Source organism: Sinocyclocheilus rhinocerous, unplaced genomic scaffold (assembly GCF_001515625.1).
Source record: "Sinocyclocheilus rhinocerous isolate Xijiao unplaced genomic scaffold, SAMN03320098_v1.1 scaffold786, whole genome shotgun sequence".
NCBI classification, from domain to species: Eukaryota; Metazoa; Chordata; class Actinopteri; order Cypriniformes; family Cyprinidae; genus Sinocyclocheilus; species Sinocyclocheilus rhinocerous.
The window spans coordinates 400,684-409,039 of NW_015661881.1; positions in this window are offsets into that span (position 1 = coordinate 400,684).

Here is an 8,356-nt window from a genome sequence, read left to right on the forward strand (position 1 = left end):
TTACAAAATTTATGTTTTTGCTGAATTTGAAGACAAAGTATCTTCCTGTCAGTCAAGTATAACTAATATTTGGTACTTTATAGAAATGGACACCAGCGTTATATACGTTTTAATGTGAAAAATAAGTTAAGAATTTAAAGTGCTCACTCATCACTTGCTTATTAATGGATCCTCTCCAGTGAATGAATGGGTGCCGTCAGAATGAGGGTCCAAACAGCTGATAAAAACATCAAAATAATCCACAAGTCATCCACACAACTCCAGTCCATCAATTAATAACTTGTGAAACGAAGCTGCTGTCATGTTGTCCTCTTACATGAGAATCCACAACATTTTTGGACTATTTTAGCTTGTAAATTGTGCTTGATCTGTGCATATTTCTCTCCTGCTTCAGATTCTCACTGGAGAAAGCAGCATTATGGAAATAGGACTCATATTTTAGCTGGAAGCAATGGTTTGGAGTTGAAAATGTATTGATGGATTTCCTTCTTACAAACACACAGCTTTTCACTTCACAAGACATTGCGTGGATTATTGTGCTGTTTGGACTCTCATTCTGACGGCACCCATTCACTGCAGAGGATCCAGAGTGAGTAAAATTTCAGCATATTTTTGGGTGAACTATTTATTAAAAAGTTATAAAAATGTAAAATAGTGAGTTCAGCTCCATGAATGATGATGTTAACATCTCAAACATCATTACTCAAAAGACAAAAACACCCAGCTACCTCACTGAATCAATAACTGTAATGGATGAGCGATGATAATTAGTGGCCATGGTTGTAGAAAACTATTAAACATGTCAGCATCACGGAGCAAACAAAAGGCAGAGATGACACCACCGGCTCGCACAGCGAGGACTCATCTATGATACGTTTTCAAGCAGCATGCCGGTCCATCTGGAACAGAGGGACTTAAATTAGCCCAAGAACTCCAATAGACATCTTAATAATAATATCCAATGTAGATGAACAGGCTACAGCATGCGTGCTGACGGGATAAAGAAAAATGAACAAGATCTCTCAATAAGGGATCCAGGAAATGATGTATGATGTGGATGGAGACTGAAACAATACCTGAGAGGAGACAGATCGACAAGATGTTGCCTGCATCACTGTGAGTCATGCTATTCCAGTCATGAAAAGACCTTAAGTGTTACAAAATTGGATAGTACTAGAAGATCTAGCTCAAGATTACTTCATTTTCAAACTCCACAGGTTTTAGTTCAACTATGGCATGGCCATTAGTCATATAAATTATTAATTGATCTATTTTGCTCTAAAAAAATAAAGGAATAATTGAAAAAAAATCACCTTTTATGTTCCACAAAAGACAGGTTTGGAACAACATGATGGCGGGTATATGATCACATAAGTTTCATTTTGGGTTGAACTATTGCTTTAAAATACAGAATAAGGTTTAGGGTCCAAAATGGATAGCAGAAGCTCATAAAAGCCTTCAATGTCATAAAGCAGCGCTGAGACAATGATGAGAGCATCAGCACCATCCAGCAATGAATCACATGACATCAATAACTCTATTGAAAGATCAGCTTTTTTAAAATCAATACCCATTTAGTTGTATTACCAAATATGAAAGGAAAGGAAAGGCAGGTGCCATGATGTTCCAAAGAGCATCTTGAGCTTCATTTTGCACCTGCATCTGCACAAAAGACTGCATGGTCACTGGCGCACATTTATTTGATTCATGACCTATAAATATTGCAGAATCTTTTTATTCATTTTACATAATACTACAGATTTGTGTTACATTTTTGAAACACTAAAACTTTGTTTATTTCCAGTTTTGAATAAACTTTTTAATACTAAATTTGCAATGTGGTCTCAGACATTTGTACCCGACTATACACTACTGTTCAAAAGTTTGAGGTCAGTAAGGTTTTTTTGTTTTTGAAAGAATTCTGAAAAAAAAAACAGTAAAAGACTGTAATATTTTGAAAAGCTTACCATTTAAAATAACAGTTTTCAGTTTGAATTTATTTTAAAATGTAATTTATTTTTATGATGCAAAGCTGAATTTTCAGAAGCCATTACTCATTACCCCCAAACTAGGGTTGTGACGGTGAGGAAATTTTCCCACCGGTTAATCGACGTGTGACAACACCGGTAATACCGGTATCACCGTGGGGGCGGGGCAGGGGCGTTCCCTCTTTTTCTCGCTTTCCTTCGCTTTTAAATAGCTTAAAAGCGCCGTGCGCATTTTACTTTCACTTTTGAATTAACGGCAGTTCGGCGTCAAAATACAACGTCAAACTCACTTTAGCGTATATATAAAACATATAACTTTTATTAACAAAACAAATACAAATACACCATGCTATAGGGCAGGCTATGCCTAATATAAAATAACAAATAACTTACATAAAGATTAAATAGGTATACAAAACTGGAAATAGGCTAAGTTAACATGTATAATATATAACCAAATAAATAAGAAACGTAGGACGTTTATTAGCAAAACGAGTAAGAAAGCTTGGAGGCACGGCATACACCTTGATGTCAAATAAAATAAATAAATGACACAAAGTTTAAATAAAGTAAAAATCAGCAAACAATGTGGAACCAATTAAATAAGAAACGAATGTTTAAAAAAACTTCCAAAATCACCTTAGATAAAAGGCAAAAGTCAACAGGCTTTTCAAAGTCCAAAATATTGCCAAACAGGCGCTTTTGCATTTTGTTTCGAAACTAAATCATCTGCTTGTCAGTCAGCTCGACTCACTCTCCTCACTGGATAAATGAAATCTGATCTGTGATGCGACTGTCGTTCGGCACGCTGCATTGAGCAGCCGCGTTCAGTTTTTAATTGTAGTGTCTGTTCTTTTACTGAACTAAATGATTTTTATTACTACAAAAAATCAAAACGACGGTGGGGGTCGGTGTCACGGTGGGCAAGTGACGTAACCGGTGTTGCGGCTTAACAACGGTCAACGGTATCACCGTCAACACCGTCTATCGCGGTAATGCGATAGACGTATCTGGTTTTAAAGTAGGTACCTTAAAACCAGATGCGGCATGTATAATGATGATTATACAACGACCATCATAACAGTATGGGACTCATTGAGCTGTTAGTTATTCAGTTACCCAAGTTCTAGGGATGCTAATAATGAGGAATAAGAGAATGAAGTCAAGAGCAATTACAGGAAATGCTCACAAAAAAGTTCCCAATATGTGGAACAAAATACTAGTTTCCATTACCAATCATCAAGCCACAACCATAAACACAATCTACTAAAGAGAGCCAATTACCTTCTTAATACATGCTTCTGGTCTTAATTTGAACTATTAACCTGTGCATGGTATTCCAAATTAAAAACTGCTTGGCTTCATGATCAGACTCACAAATGTGAGTCTAATCTAATCCCAATGGATTCAATTAAGTTCCGTCCTATATATTTCTTCACTCAAAAATATGTAACATAACAAGTGAAATGGGCTGCAAATGGCAAGTCACATTCAGTAAAAGTAACAGAAAAAGATACACCACAGAGATATTTTAAACCAACCAGTGTGACATGTAAAAGCCATGCACTAACATGCTAAGAAGCTCCACAAAGCACATTTTTAATGTTATTATGAGAGCATTCTGCCACCCTGTAATTTATGTGATTCATGAACCCTAAAATGAGTAATATGGCAGATATTGTTTGTAACTACAAACGGCAGACTCATTCTATGAATAACATCACAGTAAATAGGAACTGGTTAACTTGATTAGATGAAATAAGGATACATTTACCATCTAAACACGGGGGTTTAAAAAGTCTGGTGTGATTTGTAGAAAAGCAGGTGTTGAATCAGTGCAATGTTTTCTTTTTAATTATGAGATTGAACACTTACATCTTAAATAATGACTGCATTTAAAAAAGAAAATCAAGCGAGAAGTCTGAAAGTATGTTAACTGAAGTTTGCAGAGCAAAATCATTATTTAGGACTACGAGAGATCCTTAAAAAGACTGTGTCCTAAATTCTCCCTCTAGGACAAACGCTCACATCTAGGACATTCTAGAGAGTACAGAGTAATATTTCTCTATCACAACATGCAAGCCGCCTATAAAAACATTATTGTTGCCGATAAGATCTCAACATAGTTTCACTTTAAATGTCTCAATCCTCAGTCAATATCTGATGCAGCCACTGTTACAACAAAATCAATCGGGGTTTACACATTTTAAGGGGCTAATCACAATATTCACTATGGTTCTGATTAATCATTTGCCAAATATGCTCTAAAATCTCACATTCTGGACCGGATTCAATTGCATTATACATTAAAACCTTCCAGTGTCAACAAATCTGCTTCCTCTCTGACTCTGAATGGCTTTGCACATTACAAAAGGCTAATTACAAACAGCCTATTCCCTCTATCCTAAATTTAATCAGCCTAATTAGAATGAGTAATTAGCACTTACTATAGTTATGCGGTGCCTCTTGACAGAGTGGGAGCCCTTCATTCTAGCACTGGCGATCTGAATGGCGTCGAAACTGACAGTCGGTCCGTTTTTGTGATGCTGAGAGCTCATTGATTGCCTGGCACAAACCGATGCTCAGAGGAGCATGAAAACATTTCCGACACTTGTCGTTAGATGCCCGACGGGTGCAGAGGATTTGAGCCTTCTCTCTCTCTCTTTCTCTCTAACTCTCTCTGGGTAGCAAAGAAGGGAATAGTCGTCACTCAAGGACTAACCAGTGGTGAGACTGCATAATCAGGCAGGTAAGGTCTCCTCACTTATCTGTGTGTCCCTTTTCTAACCAATGACGCGCAAGAGCTCCAGCACAATAAACTTCATTTATATAGCACTTTTTATAGACACTGTAACTCAAAGTGCATTTTAAACGAGTGGAGCATTCGAAATTCTGTTTTCAGTTTTTTATTATTATTATGGATGCAATTTATACACTGCACATCACTGCAAAATGTTACTGTCAACTATAGTGTCACACAGTGTTATTTAATCTAAAACTATTTAAAGCAACATTTTTTTTAATTCTTGTATTTTTGTCATGCATGCAGTTTTTATTACCTCATATTAAATTATCAATTGCTCACATGGAATATTTGTGCTTTTTTAAATTACCGGATACTACAACTATCTATGTGAACTGCAAAAAAAGTTACAGGCTACAGCTAAAACAAAAACTTAAAGGTGACCAGCTACATCACCTGCACTTTCCTTATACAAATTTAAACCTGAAGTATAAGAATTGTCTCTAAACTTTGAAAAGATGCCAGATTCCACTGGTGTTGTACATGACATACTGAGTGGAACACAACAGTGTTTCACACTATAGGAAACACTGTTACACTGTACCTCTGTAGAGAAAATATTGTTTCAAAGTATCACTGTAGTAAAAAAATACAATGTAACATTATGACTAACAGAAATAATGATACATTGTATCATTTTGTAATCTGTAGCACAATAATGTTGCATTGTGTCAGTGCAGTGGAAACCTTGATACAGTATATTTGAAATATTGTTAAATATTTTCATAACGGAAATACTGTTACTCAGTAAAAATATAGTGGAAATAACGTTACACTGTAACCAATATATTGTTACACTTAATCACTGCATTGGCGATCTGAATGGCGGGCGTCGAAACAGTCGGTCGTTTTTTGTGATGCTGAGAGCTCATTGATTGCCTGGCACAAACCGATGCTCAGAGGAGCATGAAACATTTCCGACACTTGTCGTTAGATGCCCGACGGGTGCCGAGGATTTGAGTTTTCTCTCTCTCTCTTTCTCTCTCTCTCTAACTCTCTCTGGGTAGCAAAGAAGGGAATAGTCGTCACTCAAGGACTCACCAGTGGTGAGACTGCATAATCAGGCAGGTAAGGTCTCCTCACTTATCTGTGTGTCCCTTTTCTAACCAATGACGCGCAAGAGCTCCAGCACAATAAACTTCATTTATATAGCACTTTTTATAGACACTGTAACTCAAAGTGCATTTTAAACGAGTGGAGCATTCGAAATTCTGTTTTCAGTTTTTTATTATTATTATGGATGCAATTTATACACTGCACATCACTGCAAAATGTTACTGTCAACTATAGTGTCACACAGTGTTATTTAATCTAAAACTATTTAAAGCAACATTTTTTTTAATTCTTGTATTTTTGTCATGCATGCAGTTTTTATTACCTCATATTAAATTATCAATTGCTCACATGGAATATTTGTGCTTTTTTAAATTACCGGATACTACAACTATCTATGTGAACTGCAAAAAAAGTTACAGGCTACAGCTAAAACAAAAACTTAAAGGTGACCAGCTACATCACCTGCACTTTCCTTATACAAATTTAAACCTGAAGTATAAGAATTGTCTCTAAACTCTGAAAAGATGCCAGATTCCACTGGTGTTGTACATGACATACTGAGTGGAACACAACAGTGTTTCACACTATAGGAAACACTGTTACACTGTACCTCTGTAGAGAAAATATTGTTTCAAAGTATCACTGTAGTAAAAAAATACAATGTAACATTATGACTAACAGAAATAATGATACATTGTATCATTTTGTAATCTGTAGCACAATAATGTTGCATTGTGTCAGTGCAGTGGAAACCTTGATACAGTATATTTGAAATATTGTTAAATATTTTCATAACGGAAATACTGTTACTCAGTAAAAATATAGTGGAAATAACGTTACACTGTAACCAATATATTGTTACACTTAATCACTGTTGAGAAAAAAAATACATTTAAGGGGAAAAAATACTTTGCACACTATAGGAAACATTGTTACACTGTATCTCTGTAGCAAAAATATTGTTACAAAGTATCATTGTAGTGGAAATACAGTGTAACGGTATCACTAGCAGAAATACTTCTACACTGTATCATGTCATTTGTAGCAGGAATTTTTTTTTACATTAAATCAGTGTACTGGAAATACTGTTATGATGTATTGGAAATATGGTTAAATATCGTTATATTTGAAATATTGTTACTCTGTAAAATGAAACTGCATTTTAAAACACAATCTTGGAAAACGCTGTGTTGCAAACACAACTTGAGATTCAGGAATTCTTTTTGTTTTTTAGTGAACATTATTTTATTTTATTATTTTAGTGAACATTATTTTTATATAATTTTTTGTCATACCAAATGTTTAGGGGTGTGGCCCATTTTATATTTTTAAGGCACAAGGGGTACAAATGGGCCTGGAACTTTTTAAATCATTTTTTATTAATTTATATATTAATAAACATATATTTTAAATGATTATTATCTTTGTTGTTGTTGTGACTTTTTTATTCTTTTTATTTTTCTTAACAAATGTCAAAAAACAAAATCAAAAATCACCAAAATCTCTAGCCGACCTGAATCAAACGATTGGCAATACGTGCTCCGAAGTCAGATTTGCGAACCAGCTCCGAAATCAACATAGGCCTACAACAAATGATTCGCTATATGCACTCCGAAGCTCTGATCTGAATCAAAAGATTAAACCGCTCTGAACTTCCAATCTAAATCAAACGATTCGCAATCCGCCTTATTCCGATCTGACTATTATTGCTTCGCGAACCATCATTTCAGATCGGGACTTCGGAGCGCGTATCACGAATCTTTCAATTTGCTAAATGATTCAGAAACCAGCTCCGAAGTTACGATATAATCCGTGTATCATTAGATCATTCGTTTTTTGATTTAATATTGAAAGTAGAAAATTAGAAAACGGCTCCTTTTTCGTTTTTTTGTTTTTTTCCAAACGGTCGAATTACAACAACAGTGGTTACAGGCTACATATATTTAATTGTTTAATCAAAATTATTACTAGGGACAATTTAGTAGGACAAGGGACATATCCCTAGCGTCAATTCTACGCCCTTGCAATAGGATATGAAGATCTACGGCGGGGAGTCACTTTTTTGCTGCTCACATTTTATGACAGTCATCGAGCAAAGTTCATTTATAAGTGACCTGTCATCTTCCGCTGCAACAGGTGAGGGCTGAGGCTCGACTTTCCAACTTCTTCAGACGTCCTCGCACTTCTCCACAGTCCTGAAAGAGCTTTAATCATGGCCACAAACGTCCAAGAAAACATATATGAACAAATAGAAGAGACAAACGAAAACATATATGAAAAGCCATATGCGAGCATAAACAACAACCCAGAGCCGAAATATGAGAATCAAGGCGCGAGTATGGAAATTCCAGAGGAACCGCTGTACAGCACGGTCAATCAACCGTCTCCAGACTATAATCGCCAGTGGCAAATTATTTAAATATGAAAACATACATACAGGCTGTGAGTCAGAACAGCCGGCATTGTAGGCTACTCTCCCAGGATCAGGAAACAGTCCTCCGTAAAATGC